This window comes from Lemur catta, chromosome 10 (genome assembly GCF_020740605.2).
Source record: "Lemur catta isolate mLemCat1 chromosome 10, mLemCat1.pri, whole genome shotgun sequence".
NCBI lineage: Eukaryota > Metazoa > Chordata > Mammalia > Primates > Lemuridae > Lemur > Lemur catta.
This window is the reverse complement of record NC_059137.1, coordinates 8,824,273-8,842,452: the sequence shown is the minus strand read 5'-3', so window position 1 is coordinate 8,842,452 and position 18,180 is coordinate 8,824,273. Positions and strand designations below refer to the sequence as shown.

Here is an 18,180-nt window from a genome sequence, read left to right as displayed (position 1 = left end):
AGGCAGCCAGGGGGTAATGGAGTGAACTCGAGCAGGGGCCAGAAGAGCTGAGCGGGGGCTGGTTCTCCCGGAGAGCAGCCAGGCAAGGTCAGGCAGAGCACCCCGCCTTCCCGGACCTAGTAGCAGTTGCAATCATTTCAACGTCATGGTGGCTCAGCTGGTATTTACTGGAAGTTTCCAGTGTGTCAGGCATGGTCTAGGACCAAGGCAGAGGTGGCAACACCCACTCCCAAGCTGAGGGTATGTAGGAAGGAAACCTGTGCTTTCACAGCTCGAGATGCCCCAGATGTGGCCAGCAAACGTGCCGTTACTGCCCACAGACTTCACAGATGCTCCATCTGAGCACTGACTTAACTGTGAAGTTTCTGAATACAGGAGCACAGGAAAACTGACTCTCTGACACCTTTCTCCCTGTGTATTTATTTTCTTTAGTTTTTCAGCAGAAATATGTCCCATTTCTCATTGTAATTCACTTCCTGTGGGCAGCATGATTGCCAGAGAAAAGCTGAAAACAAAGGAGACGCACTTGAGCCCAGCTCTTCATCTGCTCTTAGCATGTCAGAGGCTTGCTCTGGGGCGAGTAAAGGAGCTTGGTTTACCAGACACTCCTGCCTGCAGGCACCTTACACCAAATGAGCCTTTAGTTTCTTTCTCTCTCTCTCTCTCTCATAATAAACTCTCAAAGATACTTAGAGAGCTAAAGTTGTTTTTGCTTTATTCAGATGGATTGAAGTAATTAAATTAATTTACTTAATAACACCCAGGTTTTCTCTGGTACCTACCACGTATAAGACTATGTAATATGCACTTTCCATGTGTTTGTCATTTAATCCCAACAGACCTTTACCAAGAAAACCTTTTACAGATGGGAAAAACTGAGGTTTTGAGAGACCGTGATTTGCTAAAAGTTACACCTTTAATAAGTGGCAGGGCTGAGGAGGCTTCTTTAGTGCAGGTTGTATGTGTCCCCTAGTCAGGCTGAAAGTCGGAAACGGCACACACACCCGGAGTGAATCACGCCAGGACCGACATGGTGTGTTGGGTCTCAGCACTGTTTAAAATCTCAGACGACCCCTGGGTGCATCTCTGGGACCTCATCCCCGGAGGCCGTTGACACTGACGGCCATTCCCAGGTGCAGCGGGCATCAGGGTTGGGGGTGTGGTGCCTATCAGCTCTCGCCGGGCACAACAGCGATGAGGGAGCACGTGGCCTCCTTCCTTACAGTTGAGTGTGACCTTGGGCAAGGAGCGGAACCTTCCTGTGCCTTCATCACCTGACCTGTGAAGTGGGTGTGAGCAGGTTAGAGCTGGTCCCAGGACCCGGGAAGTGCTGTGGATGTGGAACCGCGAGTGTAACTGTTCACAGCCCCTCCCTCCCAGCCCCTTCTCAGGCCCCTTCCCACCCAGGACAGGGGACACTCCATGTTTCTCAAAGAACCTCCCCTGGCAGTAGGTGGGCTGCCTTGGCCTTGCTGCTGTAGACCTCTGTCTGGGGGAGTGCTGGGCACTGGGACGTCTCTGGTGGCCTTCTCTTAGCCCGAAGTGACAGTGGGCAGCCCAAGCCCACAGTTGCATGTGCTGGGACTGCACCCCAGGTGTTCCTCTCCCCTACCCCAGCTCTCCTGTGCCACGAGGCCCTGTACCCTGCCCACAGGCAGGGGTCTTGTTTGAACTGTCACCTTAGTGCCACCCTGCCTTCCCTACTTGGAAGCTCCACTCTCTAGGTTGGGCCTTCCAAGAGCCAGTCTCTGCTAAAACCGAGCCCAGCGTTACTGAGCCTGTCTAGATCCTGAGCGTTCCTGCCAGCACTCCAGAGTGGCCCCTGCCTGTGACCAGTCAGTTCCCAGCCCACCTTCCCCTCCCGCCTGCCTCAGCTCCCTGAGTCCTCCACCTGCCAAGCTCCCACGATCAAGGCGTGACAGTGGTGGCCGGGCATCCAGGCTGGCGTATTTAAGCTCTTGGCGCTCGCTAAAGAAGGACGCGGGCAGTGGCAGAACTTGGGGAGAAGTTGGACAGCTGCACGAGCTCGGTGATGAGATCAGAATTTATCCTTCAGCCATCACACAATATGAGCATCAGAATGAATGCATTTAACTGCTGACGTTAGGACAAAAGAAATTCTGATCATTTTTAGAACGATGAAGCCACTTTTCTTATGTGGACAGAATACCTGAATCTGTCCACTGTCATATGGTTGGTGTTTGTGTCCTAGATACTGAATGGCTTTTTTTCTCTCTTCTTATTAATGTCCAGTGACAGCCCTAAACCCGTTTATGTTTAAAACAAAAATCTGCAGTCCTCCAGCCTGAGTTTGGATGGAATGTATTTATCACATATCCCAGAGAACGAGGCTCCTCGTTCCTCAGATTTGTCTTACAATTGTCTCTGAGACAATGAATGATGCAGAACTCTCATCCAAGGTTAAGATCCTTTGTTAGAGAGCGGTTTCTCACGCCCGACTTGTTTTATGGCGTGAACGATCTCATGATCCACTGGCGAAGCAACATCCATAATTCTGAATGAGAGAGTCAAGCTTGCCTCGTTGGCCCCAAGCGTCGCTTCCGGTGACACACTTAGAAGTCCTTAATCGCTTGCTACCTAGAGGCAATAAACGCACCCGTCTTTATGTGCCATTGCCTGCGTGTTTACCTGAAATATGCCCTGCGCTAGCAAAGCTCTGTGTCACTGCTGCGAGAAGGTCCTTGGGTTGTGAATTACAGGGCCCTCTCACCCCCACTCTGCCAGAGGTGCCTGTGCCTGCCGGAGGCCCACGACGGCAGCTTCTCTGGCTGGTGAGCCTCCCGGCTGCTCATGCTGCTGGTAAGACTTTGCTGTCTGCATAGTTTCCCAGGTCTTGGGAAGGAGACCCATCTATGGTTAGAATGTCTTGTTCAGTGCTTGACTTCTCAGCCGGAGTTTGGGGCTCACTCTGGGAAGGATGATGACGTCTCATTCACTGGTGTGTGCCTGCCGTCCAGCCCAGGGCCTGGCATACAGGAGGTGCTCAAAGATCCTTGATGTTCAGTTGATTCTGGAGAGGAGCTGGGCCTGGGCCCCAATCCACCCCTTTGTGTCCACCCTTTCCAGCCACATGACTTTAAACAGTTCCCATTACATTGCAGTCCATTTTCTCTTTGGTAATTTTGAATTACATTTTCTCTTCTGAATTTTGAGGATTAGAGATAACGTTCACGGAGTGCCCAGTAAGGAGTGAGCACTCCAGAGATGGTAGCTGCTGTAGCGTCGTGAATACTGTTACTCCATCGAGTGACACTGTTGCTCCATGAAGCACTGGTCTTAGTCACCCTGCAGTATGACCCCTTCCCCCACCTAAAAATGCAGCCAGGGGAAGGGCAACTTGTCCGCTCAGGCAGCTGCCAAAAGGGAACACACACCTGGAGGGACTTTGCACAGCCAGGGGACCTTCTGGTGTAATATAATGTAAGGCAAACCCTCCCTCGTGGTTTAGAAATCAGTGGTTGCTTGAGATGTTAGTTTGCTACTGGGTAAAACGATTTTAAAGGTAACTTCTCAACGTTTAGATCGGCCTCAATTTTCCCTTTCCCTTCCTTTCCAACCAACCCAGACCCTTTAGCCAAAAAAAAAAAAAAAAGGTCACATGACCCACCACTGAGCACATCACCTTGCAGTCCCCTGTCCCTGAGCTCGCTCCCTGTCCGGCCACTGGCCCCCCAGGCTCTGAGGCCACAAAGGCACACCCTGTGTCACAAGCATCCTGTTCACGTCTCTTCTCAGGGTTTGAGAGAGTAGAGGAAACAAATTGGTCAGACGGCAGATCGTGCCACTATGAAGTGCGTGGCTGTCGATGCTGGGGGGCTGCTCATTTCTTTAGGCTACGTTTTTTTTTTAAGATATTGTACCTTTTATTTGGACTTAATGAGGACAGACATTTTAATCAGAGGTTAGTCATTTATTTTTGCAAACTATTGTTTTGATTCATCATTTTTGCAGATAATTAAATGGTTCAGTTGGCACAGTGTGTCTACTTTATTAAAACAGGTAATTTTGGGGAAAAAAGAGATGCTATTTTTTGGATCGCTGCACAAGAATTGCTTTTATCTTCATTTTTGAGCATAGTTTCTGGTTGTTTTGCCAGAAGGCTCTTGTGTTCGGGCGTTCGGTGTCCTTTGTGGTCCGGAGGGGCTTGCCCTTTGGTGATTGGGATGTTAGCCACTGCGCCCTTTGAAACGGGAGCTGAAGAGTAAATTCTGTGCCCTTACCTTTTAGGAAGACTCTTAGGTTTTAATTGGATTGGGAAAAAGAGCCTACAAGTTATGAACTTTGCAGAGCAGCAGTTCTTATGCTAAAAACAGATTAATTGTAGCCCTCACAGTGGGTGGAGTTTAAAAGTCAATTACTGCTTGTCCTATTATAATTTACACACCTAGGATTTGAAAAAGTCTGTCACTTAGTATAAAAATGAAAAGGTTACGTGTACTAGTTTGAGTATACCTGTGACTTTTAATTTGTAAATGCTTTAGCTACTTGTATTTGTATGTATGCAACTTGTAGCTGCAGAGCTATAATATAACTACATCTGCAAGCAAGATTCCTTATGAAGAGTAACCTTTAAGATTTGGTTCTTTAAATCCTTAGTGGCTTAGAATACAGTCCTTTGTCTGGCAGCCCGGTCCACTTGTAGGCACAGTGGCCAGCCCCTGCAGAGCCCAGGGAACACTCCACTCATAGGTCATGGACTAGTAAGGGAATGGCCCTTCAGGGGTCAATTTTTTCAAAACAAATTGCTCACAACATTTGCTTTCTTTAATTTTTCCATGCTTGTGTCCTGAATCAGTTAATTCACTCATTAAAAGGATTTATTTTAGATGGACCAATTAAAACTTTGGAAGCTAATTTTTTGCTGAGCAGTGCAGACCTCTGAAAACACAATTTATAACCTGACTTCTGCCCTTTTCCACAGAGAGCTGTCTTACAGTACCGTAACCTCTAGTGCCTGGAGAAGTACAAAATGCTGCTCTTTCTTTGTCCTCCGCTTCTGGGGCTAAGCTGCCGTGTGGGTGGGTTTCTTGAGCCTTCCCATTGTTTTAAGGTGAATGGGCAAGGCTGAAAAGTCCAGCCCAGCCCAGGAATGGTGTGCCGTATTTGTTTGCTTGCATAAACCCCATAGTTTAATTTTTTTTAATAGGAAGCTGCTATGTAGTTTGGATATTTAAACAGTTATTAACCGAATGACAATTAACAGATTGCATAGACAGATTTTCTTTTGAAAACCTCTGAAATTGAGTACAGTTTGCAAAACTATCACGGCATAGTAATGACAATGAATTTTGATTTCCCGGAACTGATATTAGACTCCTTATTAAACTATGTGCATCTGCTTTTAATTTACTCCAAATAATTGGAAAATGCAATGAAGCTTTCCAATTAAAGCATGGCTTTATGCTGTTTAATAATACCCCCATAATATTATAGCTTATGAAGTGACAGGTGAGTTGGTGTATGAATAAAACATAAAGGCAGCAATAAGGGACAGAAAACCGGAGACAGTTGTGGGGATTTTAAATGCTGGATGTAATTTGCATATATTAATCTCTTCTTTTCAGCCTTATCAGGCGTTCTTCAGTATTTGAAGTTAAAATAGCGTTGACAGGCGGGAGTACGCTTAGTTTTTTCAAGGATTTATTACTTGTATAATTTCTGATCTTTAATAAGCAGATATGACTGATCCTCATAGTTCTATAGAAATCGGTTAATTGTTCCAGATGGCGTGTACTGATTATGCAAAATTACTTTTCACACCATTTTTTTTGTGATGGAGTTTGGAGTAAAATTAAATTTTTTATAGCCTTCTTATCATGCTGTTTTACAGTGGTTTTTCCACAGAAGTTGAATTTAATCTACTATATTACATTGACCAGCACAGTTATTCTAATGTAGCATTTTGTGATTTGACAAAGAATAATAGAACACATTGCTCATTGTTCACTACTGTGTCCCTAATAAAAAGGAGCTCCTGTGCATAACACATAGCTGTTATTTATGAAGAATGCCTAATTCATACAGTTAAAAATACGAAATTGTATTATGAAGTAGTTCCTTTTGGGGAGAGAATATCTGGGAAAAGCAAATGGAAATAGGCTTGTTGCTTCAGATTTTACATGCGAAGGGAGGAGTCTTCTTTAAAGACCAGTGTGTTTAAATTGTGCTACTTTCATCTTTGAAGGAGGAAAAAAAAAACCTCGATAATCTCATTCTATTAAGAGAGGTGTCACGGGTTGACTTGTCTTGATTTACATAATCCCAGAAGTCTTTCATAATTGAATAGCATTTAGAAAAGGTGGTTACACTTTGGTGTAAAATATAAAAAAAAAGTCTAAAAAGCTTCCATGATAATTCATCTCTAACATCTCTAACATTTTCCAAAGTGCCAGTTTATTGCCAGGCACCTTGTGCCAGGGTCAGGTCCAAGTCCAGGCTGTGTGTGCTCCAGGTAACATCGAGGTAGGCTTATCCTTGTCCGAGTTCTCAGATAACATTCGCTCCACCAGTTTCAGCTGTGGTGGAATGTGAAGTACTCCGCACATTCACCCCAAAAATGGGCCTGAAGGGCTGTTATCTTGATGCAGGAGTTGATGCAGTTTTTTTCCTTTGGGGGGACCTCTTCCCAAGAGCAGCAGTGGGGTGGGATGGGGGAAAGAGTTTTCTGTTGCATCAAAAATCCTGCTTGGATATATTTTCAATTTAGTAGATAAATATATGGAAAAGTATTTCTATGTATATAGTCTGAAGTTTGATTTGTTTTCAAAAGAGACCACCGTACAGGTGGTCTTAGCAGGATTTTTGTAGACTCAGGATACATATTTCTATTTTAAATGGCGTAGACTCCCATATACAGAAAGACACAGGTCTTTGAGGCCCAGCTACTTGCTCCGAGCCGTCCCTGCGAATCAGCCATCCTGCAGGCCTGGAGAATGCTTCCTTGTTTGATCAGACTTGAGGAGGATTTGGGTCTGTTTAAAGGGTTCAACTCCCTTGGCCCCATGGGAATCAAACTTTTTTTTTTAATATCCTCCCACCAGCAACACTGATTGCTCTTCATACACACTCAGGGGCCCTGGCGTGGAAACTGGCCTTCACTGATGCCTCTGAGGCAGGCTCTGGGGAAACAGAGACAAACAACAGCCCGTCGCAGACCTGGGAGCTGGGAGGGTGTCTGTCTAGGTGCAGGGTGGGAGTCGCTCTCTGGAAGTGTGGGGTCCCCACAGGGACCTGAAGCAGAGAGCCAGTGAGAAGCCCAGATGTTCCCACTGCCAGTGTCATGCAGATTGTCCTGTGTGCATTGCACTGCGTTCTGGTCTCCAGAATATTTTTGGTTAAAATTCTATTTTGCATCTACTCTGGTCTTGAAGGCTGTTTGATCTTAAGGTAATCGATTTGGCTACCAGCAGTATGGGAATGACTGATTTAACCAAACGTAATTTGGTTAAACGTGATTCCCAGTCCCAAGAATGCTCAGTGCACAGCACCGTCTAAATTCTGCACTGGCTTCACCTCCAGAGTACTTCAAAAACTGGAAACCTCTCACATACCCTCTTTTATAAACTCAAAATGTATTTTTGTGAAAATGAAAATTATATGAAAAAGAGAATGCATAAATCAGACATGATTAAAAATATTTGTTCTAATGCAGTAATAATTTGGTAGTAATGCTTTCATCAGTATAGCTTAAGGCTACATTAAGTGGACAGACTTTATATGGATTCTCTAATTTTAATCTTCAAAATGCTATCTAATGTCTCATTAAGACTTGCATATAATGTATCTTAAGTACAGTCATTAAATATAGTTTAGGGAGATTTATGTTCAGATATTGCTTAAAGATGTTTTAATAGGCCCATTTACTCTGATGATATTAATGAGCTCTTAATACAGACTAAGCTTCTAAAACTAGTGGTAAAGACTCCCAGCCCGAGCACAACAACTTGGGATGAGTGCCTGGTTTGGATGAATGCCTGAGGGTTAGTGCTGCAGACACTCCGGGGTCCACTGCAACTCCTTGGTGGAGCCTTGAGTTTCGGAAGGGACCTCCTGTGACTCTTTCTGGCTGCTGACCTCACAGGACCCCATTCTTCTGCCAGCCTGGTAGAGTCCTTTTTCTCCACCAGACCGTGCACAGGACACGTGCTAACACGGCCAAACCGTACACCTCCAGGGTCATTTGAGAGGCGCTGACAGCCTTGGCGGTGGCACTGGGGCACGTGAGGGGTTAAAGGAGGCTGTTGCTGCACTTCCCGTGGAAGCATCTGCCAGGTAAGGTGTGCACAGTCTGCCGTCGTTATGCGAAACAGCTTCACTCTGCCATGAGCGAGCTGTAAAAGGTCACATGGGTGTGCTTGCATCTTTCAGGCATTCGTCGTCACTGAAATACACGTAATAAAGCAGTCCTGCTAATTCAAAACCAGGAAGAAGAGAAGCCCGACAGGAACCTCAGCGGGCCCCTTGTGCACTTGCACAGTTGTTCCCCAGGCCCCACTTTTCAACGTGTAGCAAAAAATCTCTGTGTTGGTATTTCCCTTCCTCTCAGAGAAATATTGAAAAGCACATTTTTTTGCTTCAATTATTTTAAGGGAGGAGAAAAGAAGAACCTATGAGTTCAGAGACTTTTCTAATTACTAAATTGGTTTGTTATAAAAAGATAATAGCAAATCTCTTCTTTTCATAATTGGACATTTCTTCCCTGTGGGCTGATGCACGCACAGCCAGTGCATGCACAATAAGTTGTGCTTTTGAGAAGCCATAACTAGCTAATAACAGCTACAGTGTCATCAGAGAGTAATGGTGTGCTGATTAGCATAATTAATGACAAATGGTGGTGCGGAATTGGTGGATTGGTTTAGCGGATGATGAATGCGGCGAGGCCTGGGTTGGGGCCTGCCAACTAGGCCGCGCTGGCTGTCAGCCCTTCTGTTCTCGCCGATGCAGCCCTCATTAGTCACGATGGGAGGTGCCAGTTTGTATTCTGTTCGGAGCACAGAAAACTTAATAATCCAAGCAAATGTGTCTTTCCCTTTTTCCTCTGTATTTACTCACAAAAATCTCTTCTCACGCGTTCCCTTTCTGGCCGAACCATTAAGACACAGCTGTTTCCGGATCCCTCCATGATGCTTGAAGGCAAAACAAAAGGAAGCGTAATAGAGACACACGCGTCTCGGAGCTTCCCTTTGGCCGTAGACGATCACTCCTACCCGGAGACTTCTGGTTGGTGAACCCTGTTTATCTGTGTATAGATAAGGGAAAGAGAGGAACTCAGTAAGCGATACATTCTGTCCTGAAATAAGACTAGCGCATTTGTCTTTGACTTGATTAATCAGACCTAATTTGCATTCGCAAATGAGACTGATAAAAATGGATTTACCTTTTAACCTTTAAAGGGGAAAAAATATTTCTCTGCAAGATTTCTGGGGCTATCGTTCCTTAACCGATAAGAAGCAACTCCTTTATCAATAAAGATGAAAATCCTTAATTTGCATTAGTGTATGAGGCTAATTATTATATAGTTAATTAGCATCTGGAAATGAGGATTATCTTAATTACAAAGTACAATTTCCCTAATAGCTACAAAACTGTAAGTTTGATCCGTGTGGAAATTGGTAACTATTATTATGTAATTAGTGATAACATTAATAGTACAGAATATTTAGACATAATTTGCATATGCAAATGTGATTTACCTGAGCCAAACAAGTGGACCATTAATGATCTGAGCATGGCATAGCTGACTGAAAGTTATAGATAGCTGAATGGTACCTGTGCCAAATATCTAAGTTACATAGTGGTGGAGTCAACAGAGACCTTTTTTTAACATTCAGGTGGTCAGAGTAGATTTTACTTTAAGAAGAATTAGTAGCTGAGAGTTAAATAATGAAGCTAACCGTTTAGGGAAATAGCTAGCCCCATAATCATCGGCTTGACTTTGATTTCTCGGTGCTTCCCAGTATGCCTTGAATCTTAGATGTACTTTCCCTGCATATTTTAACAATTCTGAATTTTGGGTCTGTCGTACTTTTAAAGCAATGATACACCCAAGTGAGTACAGAGAATTATGAAATTGATGGGGCAGCATACAGTGCTTGGGGGAGAGTCAGACTTTTCTGAATTATAACCACATGACCCTAGAGGCTCCTCCCATCAGAGCTGGTTCTTTTTCTACATCTTCTCTGGTTTCTGTCTACTTCTTCCCTCGGGCTGTAGCATGCGTCCCAAAGGTGTGTGCTCATGGTGGGAGGGGATGATTTTACAGTAGATATGGATGGCCTTTTAAATTTATTTCATTCATAACAGCATATCAGTGGATTTCATTGTTCAGAATGAGATTAAAGTAGGTGTATTAATCAGTCTTTGCTGGGTTATGCTACAGTAACAAGCACTCCCCCAAATCACATTGGCTTACGATACCACCGTTTTGTATGTCACTCAGGCTGCAAGTTGGTGACGGTGGATTGGCTGGGACCCTGCTCCACGTGTCCTGTCATTCTGGGACTCAGGCTAGAAGAGCAGCCCCTGTTTGTACCTTGCTGTTCTTATAGTAGAAAGAGAACAAGAGGCCTGGAAGAAACATCAGTGGCTTTAAAAGCTTCTGGCCAGACATGGCAAGGCATAAGCCGGCCAACTTCAGTGGGGTGGGGAGGTGCATCCTCTTCCCTCAGGAGGCTGTGCCCTGCACGTGGTAGTGGGCAGGGATGGTCATACTCTTAGAGGAGTGGGAGCACATACTCAGGAATTGTGAAAACCACTCACTGGAGGAAGGCATTTTGAATTTAAAAAGTGAGTTTAAGGCCAGGCATGGAGGCTCATGCCTATAATCCCAGCACTTTGGGAGGCTGAGGCGGGAGGATCCCTTGAGGTAAGGAGTTCCAGACCAGCCTCAGCAATATAGCAAGACCCCGTCTCTACAAAAAAATTAAAAATTAGCTATGCCTGGTGGCATACACCCATGTTCCCAGCTACTCGGGAGATTGAGGCAGGAGGCTCACTTAAGCCCAGGAGTTCAAGGTTACAATGAGCTATAATTATGCCACTGCATTCTAGCCTGGGCAACAGAGTGAGACCCTGTCTCTAAAACAAAATAGAAATAAAAAAATTTTAAATGTCTAAAAATGAGTTTTAGATGTAAATAAAAATAGAAAGTCAATAATTACACTAGAAAAAAAATAGGTAATTCTGGAACATGAGGCACTGTTTCCTAGAGTCTGGGAAACAAACATTGGCTGGTAGCGTCTGTAGCTTCCCCCTCCTCCCCATCAGGCTTTTACCTCCAGGCCCTCAGGAGCTTGAGTCCTCCTGGGGCAGTTAGGCAGAGGTGCTCCGGTATGGTGGAAATAGCTCTGCTCTCTGGGGATCAAGGCCTGTTTTGACCACTTCCAATCTTGAGGAGGTCTCTTCCTTTCTCTGGGACTCAGTTTCCCTAGCTGCAAAATGAAGCTATTGGACCAAGTGGTCCTCCCTGTTGCCCAAGGACCAGGCACCTTGCAGGGGCTGGACGGAGATGCCCTGAGAAGTTGTGCCTCAGGGCTGGAGGGACTGAAGGCTCCAACTGAGCATGAACCCGCCTGTCATTTCCTGTAAGAACCTAATAAAAAGTTTGTTACTGGACAGAACAGTTCATTGATGTAGTTTCCTTTTTTAAAAAATCAAAAACAGACACAAATATTTTCTTTTCTGAATTATAAAAGTCATATGTTCATTGTGGAAAAGTTGGAAAATACATGAAAGCATAGGGAAGAAAATAAATATCACTCTTAATCCTGTTACCCAAAGAAACAATGTTTTAGGATATATCCTTTCAACATTTTTCCTATACCATATATTTACATGTAAAAGTATATTTGTACTTAATTTTCCATTCTAGGTTTAAGTTATATTTATTGAGGTATAATTTACATATAATAAAATCCACTCTTTTTATGTGTAAGTTCAGTGAATTTTGACAAATGTCAGTTGCATGACATCCACCTCCAGAAGCAAGATATAGAATATTTCCATCACTCCAGAAGTTCACTCGCTCGAATTTCCAGTGGGTTCCCTCCCCCACCGCCAGTCCCTGGCGATCACTCATCTGTGTTATGTTGTCATATAAATGGAATCATACGGTATGTAGTTTTGCATGTCACTCAGCATAATATTTTTGAGATCCTTCCACGTTGTTCATGTATCAGTGCTGTGCTCCTTTCTCTTGCTGAGAGCACTGGCTCTGTTCTGAGACCTGGCCATGTACCTGTTCCTTGTCATTGAGTCTTCCTCAGGCTGCTATTCGTGGTTGCAGAATCCTCCCTCATCCGGATACAACCTGCTTTACCTAACCAGGCCTCTGTGGCTGGATATCTACATCGTCTTCACTTCTAGAAGTAATGCTTTGGTGAACATTCTTTTAGATAAATACATAAATAAATGCATTTTAAAACACTGTGATATATAATGACAAATTGCCCACCATAATGTTGAATTCATTTACACTTGTGCATATATGAAACGGTTTTTTTTCCCCATGAAGCTTACTAATTGGCTATTATTTTCTAAATCCTCACCAGTTTGGAAGGTGCGATGGTATCTTATTGTTAGTTTACATTTCCTTGATGACTACTGGGGACGCCCCTTCCCCGGTGCTGAGCCTTCTGTGTCACTCTGGCCCACAAAGGCCTGTTTGTACCCAGCTGCTTTTCTCTTAAAGTCTTGGCTTTGCTTACGGAGTTGTGGGAGCTCCTTTTGTGACAGGGTCTTTTTTTCCTCCCATGTTACTGTTGCTTTTTTCCAGTTTTTGGTTTGTACTTTAATTTTGCCTTTCTTTTATGTTCTGTGTGTTTGCTGTTATATTTTAGAAAAGCCTTCTCTATCTCCTGGTGTATACTGGTACCTTCGGGTTTTAACATTTAAACCTAAATTCATCTGTAATTTATTTTGAGGTGTGACCTAAGACTCAAACTATGTTTTTCCAAATTATTTATTATCTCAGCTTCACCTATTAAATAATCTTTCTTTAACCAACTCATTTGAAAAACAATCCTATAATAACTTCTTATCATCTACTATGATATATTTTGTGGCTTGTATTGTGTTCCATTGATTTGATGCATGTTCTAATGGGAGGATCACACTTTTAATCATTACAAATACATATGTTTTGATTTCCTCTCTTATTATTCTTTGCAGTTGTTTTTTAAAATGTTCCTGGTAATAATCCTCAACTGTTTTACCCAGTTGAAATTTAGAATCAGTTTACATTCCAAGGAAAATACTTTCAGGATTTTGATTGGAAGAACGTTGAAGTTACAACTTAAGTTGGGAAGAATGGTCACCTTTAAAATATCTGACCTTTCCTTCCAGAATGTAATGTGATTCTCCACTTATTCAAATGTCTTTTTCTATTATTCAGTAAAGTATTACAATTTTCTATACCTTCCATTTATTTAACTCCTAGGTTTTAAATTTTTGCATTGCCCATTTTTAATTGGTGATTGCTTATATATATGTATTTTTTAAATATTGTTGGTTTTTTAATATTATAACTGGTTACCTCTCTGTATCCTTGTTGCTTCTGATTTGTTTACTTGGGCGTTCTTGGTTGACAACATCATCTGCAAATACAAATAATTTTGTCTCTGATAACATTTATGCCTCATTTCTTTATCTTGCTTTATATTTTTGGCTAAAGCATCTACAGCAGCAAATGATAGTGGCAATAGCTTGTTTTGGTTTCTGACTTTAATGGGGATGTTTCTAGTGTTTCACAGTCAAGTCTGATATAGGTTGGTAATTTGGGGGAGAGGAGGTTTGATTATGTTAAAGGGCCCATTCATTATTCCTGTTTTCCTGGGAGTTATTTTTAAATTAAATTCAGATACTAATTTGGATTTCATATAAAAAATTCAGAATTTGTCAATACAGTATAATATTTTTTCTCACTTATTGATACAAATCATTTTGTTTTGATGATTTAGCATTTAGAAAATTATTTCTGAAATAAATCTTACTTTACTATGGTGCATTCTTTACATATAGTACTAGATTTGAGCTGCTGTTATATAAGTTAGGATTTTGGCATTTATAGACGTGAGATTGGGCTTAATGTTTATCAAAATCTAATTTTTGAATGATCTAGAATCTGAGTTATTTCTTTCAAATAAAAGAATATTTCTTAAACATTATACCTGTTCCTTGTGGGGTGGGGGGATAAAACAAAATAAAAAATGTTACTTGTAAGAACTAAATGAACCTGGAAGTATTTGGGAGAACTAGGGATATTTTGGGGAGATGGACAATTTCAATTTCTTTTACAATTAGTGATTTTTTTTCCAGGCTTTCTACTTTTTCTTGAGTCAGTTTTATCATTTATATTTTCTTTGAAAGAAAAGGCAGCCATTTCACGTAAATTTTAAGGTTTATTGGTATAAAATTGTACCTAAGAGTTTATTTTTATTTTAAAATTAATATACATCTCTAAATGTTATTTTTTCTCTCTCTTTTACTTGGTTATCCTTGCTGGAGATTTACTTGGTTTATTTATCTTTTCAAATAACCAGTTTTTTATTTATTTATAAAACTATTAGGCTTTTGCTTTATATTTAATTTCATATATATTTGTTCTTTTTTTTAACTTTCTTTTGGCTTATTTTTTATTTTATAGCCTCTTGGGTTGAATGGTTACCTCATTTCTGTCCCTTTTGATTTTTAATAAAAGTACTTAAGGCGACATAAATATTCTTGTGTGTTGCTCTGGAGGCATTCTGTGGCTTGATACACAGCACTCGCTTTTATAAATACATAAAATTTTAGTTTTGATTGCCCCTTGACTCAAGTGTTAAGACTGTTTCTGAGAGTGAGAACCTTTTCTTATTACTTTCTAATTTTGTTGCATAGTGGTCAGAGAATGTGGCCTGTATAATTTTTTAGTTTTTCAAATTTATTGAGTCTTTGTGATCTCATATATGGGCAGTTTTAGTAAATGCTTTACTGACACTTGAAAACATGTCCTTTTTCTGTAAGACACAACGTTGGAGGTACATACCCCCACACAACCACACCATTCTTTGAGCGAGTAGGAGGATGCATACGTACCCATCCACATAGATACATACATATATGCATCTTATTTGACCAAAGAATGGTGGCTTTTATTGTTTTGTACATCTCTTCTCAGTATCATTTTGCATCTTGCATGTTTCAATGCATTGCTGTTCAGGCCGTGAAGGTTTACGAAGCTTAAAGGTCCATTGTGTATTTTACTCTTCATCAAAATAAAATTCCCTCTTTAGTTCCATCTTGTATCTTTGGCCTTAAGTTCTGTGCTGCCTTTGTCCCAGGTGGCCCTGGCTGTGAGCGCTTCTGCTCCTCCACTCTGGCCCATGAGGCTCCCCTCAGGGTACAGCCACAATCCTTTACTGTCGTTTCCCCAGTCCGTCCTCGCCAGCCTCCCATCTGTGCTGTGGCTCCCGCTCTTCCTGGAAGCCATCCCATGGCCGCCCTCCCTGGCACCCCGAGCACACCTCCGAGTGCCTCCAGGTGCATGTCAGCTGCCCCGCCCAGCTCGTCCCTTCCGGGGGGCCAGAGCCCTGCTTGCAGAGCAGAGCCGAGCACATGCTACAGAGTCTAACCCTGCTCAGCCTTTCTTTGCCAAGCAATCATCTTTTTTTTTTTTTTTAAGTTAGCAACCGTGGCCTGACAAAATCATCTTGTCATTAAAGGCACTGATTGCAGCTGCTAGACTGTTCCACTCTTAGAGTTCATTGTGAAACACCAACTGATGCATTTTTTAAAAATTACTTCAAGACCCTTATCCCAGACTTTAATCATTAGAAATGTTTATTTGAAAACCTTCCCACCTTCCCGGGTGGCCCTCCAGGGACACGTGCAAGAACACTCGGCAGCATAGTGTGGGAGGAAGAGCAGGGATTTTGGAGACCAACTGCCGCCCAGGCCAAACACGATCCTGTCATTTGCAGATGCCCTTGTCAAGCCCGCTCCTTGCACCTGTCTCTCGAGAGGGCCTGAGAATTAAGTGAGCGGCCGTTCATTCATTCAGCAGTTACTGAGAACTACTGTGTGCCCAGCCCAGCCAGGTCTGGTCGGTGACACACGCAGTTCTGACAGAGAGCATGGGCCCACACACACCAACTGCATGTGACCTGCCGCTATAAAAATTCAAGCACAAGCTGAGGGCATCAGGTGTGCTCGTCACCTTGTTGGGGTGGGTCATTGGAGAAGGCCAGGTGGCCCCAGGCACATATCACAGTCCACAGAGCCATCCTGGCAGATGGGGACGAGCCGTAGCGACCCACAGGCCCTTTCTCCCTCAGGGTTTCTGTCTGACAGGCAGGCCTGGCCTCCCTGGTTTCCTGTCATTAATGTGGTTTCAGAGGAGAGTGACTGTGCCCACAGCACCTCCTTGCTAAGGCTCATTTCCAGACGAAGGCAGAGAGTCATTCTTCATGGTTAAAAGTAAGGACAGCCTATAATTTCGGCAAATTGAGCCACTTCCTACCTTTTCTGCCCAGAGATGCAGGAATATTTCTGAACCTGAACACGGCTGGCCTGGACTCACTTAGCCCTGAGTCCCTTGGGCAGCTGTGCACAGGCTAGGATGACTCTTATGTCATTACTTGCAATGAGAGACTGGCTTTTGTCCTCTCCTGATTGGCCTTAATACAGAGGCAAGTGACTTGTATATCTGTTTGGTTTCAGGAATAATAGTCAATGTTTATTGAGCTAAGTCACCTTCACGTATGAACTCATTTAATCCTTGAAACCACCCTGGGAAGTGCATAGTGTTACTGTTATCCCCATTTTACAGATGAGGAACTGAGGTTCAGAGAGGTTAAGTGACTTTCCCAAAGCCACACGGCAAAAATACAATGCCCCCTGGGTGCCTTCATTGTACTTCCGACAGAATTCTGCAATAGCCTTTCTCACTCTTCTGGTCTTAGTTTTAAATGGTCTTTTTTTTTTTTTTTTTTTGATGTTTTAAGTGGTTTTTTAAGTGTCTTTCCCATTTCCTAGACTGTGTGCTCCATGAGAGGTGTGGTTGGCCTTATCACTCTTTGTGTCCCCAACCTCCTGACACCTGGCATTAGAGTTGACTGTGAGAGCTCTGCAGTCAAGTTCGGATGGCAGTCTGGTCTCCGTGGCCGCCGGCCTGGGAGTGCCCGCTAGGGATGAGAGCTGTTGCCCCTGCACCTCCCGTGCAGAGCAGAGATCCCGGCAGGCAGCCGCAGGCGCCGCTCCCTCTCATTAGGCAGCTCACTAATGGTCGGCTGAGCTTGCAGATATGTCCAGGGACCGGTGGACACTCCCGCCGGCTCCCAGCGCAGCCTGGGAAGCCAGCCCCTGTCGGGGTGGCACAGATGGCAAGCCCCGACGACAGAGTAAACTCCAATATGTCTCGGAGACATTGTCAGCCTGCAGCTTATTTGTCATGTCACAGCAGCTGCGTGGACCAGAGACGTGCTCCCTCCCTGGCCCTGCTCCCTCCCGGGTGAGGATTATTTACAGGAAACTGCTTTTTATAGGTTGGGGGCAGGGCACAGGGATTGAGGGTGTCAAAACAGACTTTGGTCATTGTCTCTGATGTTTGGGAAATGAATAACAACCACCACCACTTACCTGCCATGTGCAGAGTCCAGACCACTCTGACTGCTTCACTCGTACCATCTCTTCTACCCTTGTGGCAGCCCGAGGTGGCGTAGGCATCATCGGTCCCAGTGTACAGACGCAGAAACTAAGGCACAGAGAGCTCAGGTAACTCCCCCACAGTCACACAGCTAGGAAGAGCTGAGATTCCAGCTCAGGCTGGTCCCGTGTCTGCTCTCAAGCCTGGCACTCTGTTGTCCAGGTGTCGTGAAGGCTTAAAGGGCACTTGCCCTTGCCCAGGGCTGGGGTTCTGGGAGGCAGACCCAGCTGGAGAAATGGCAGCCGGTGTCCCAGGGATGTCCTGTGCCCCTGCAGGTGCAGACCAGCTGTGCCACCCAGCCTGCAAGGGCAGGGTGTCTGCGCTGTCTGGCCTTTCTCCCAGGGTGACAGGGCCCTGTGCGGAGTGGCCATGCTGGGCAGCAGGGCCTGCCCAGTGCTCCCTGCAGGGAGAGCTCTGCACCACAGGGAGGGCAGGGGTCAGAGGAGGAGAGGCCTGCAGGCTAGTCTGCCCCACGGCAC

General features: G+C 44.0%; 1 protein-coding gene across 6 annotated transcripts in view; it reads left to right on the top strand.

Moving 5' to 3' along the window:
• MVB12B (multivesicular body subunit 12B) overlaps positions 1-18,180 on the top strand; it is a 158,888-nt gene that overhangs the window by 94,977 nt on the left and 45,731 nt on the right. The gene's annotated exons all lie outside the window — the stretch shown is intronic.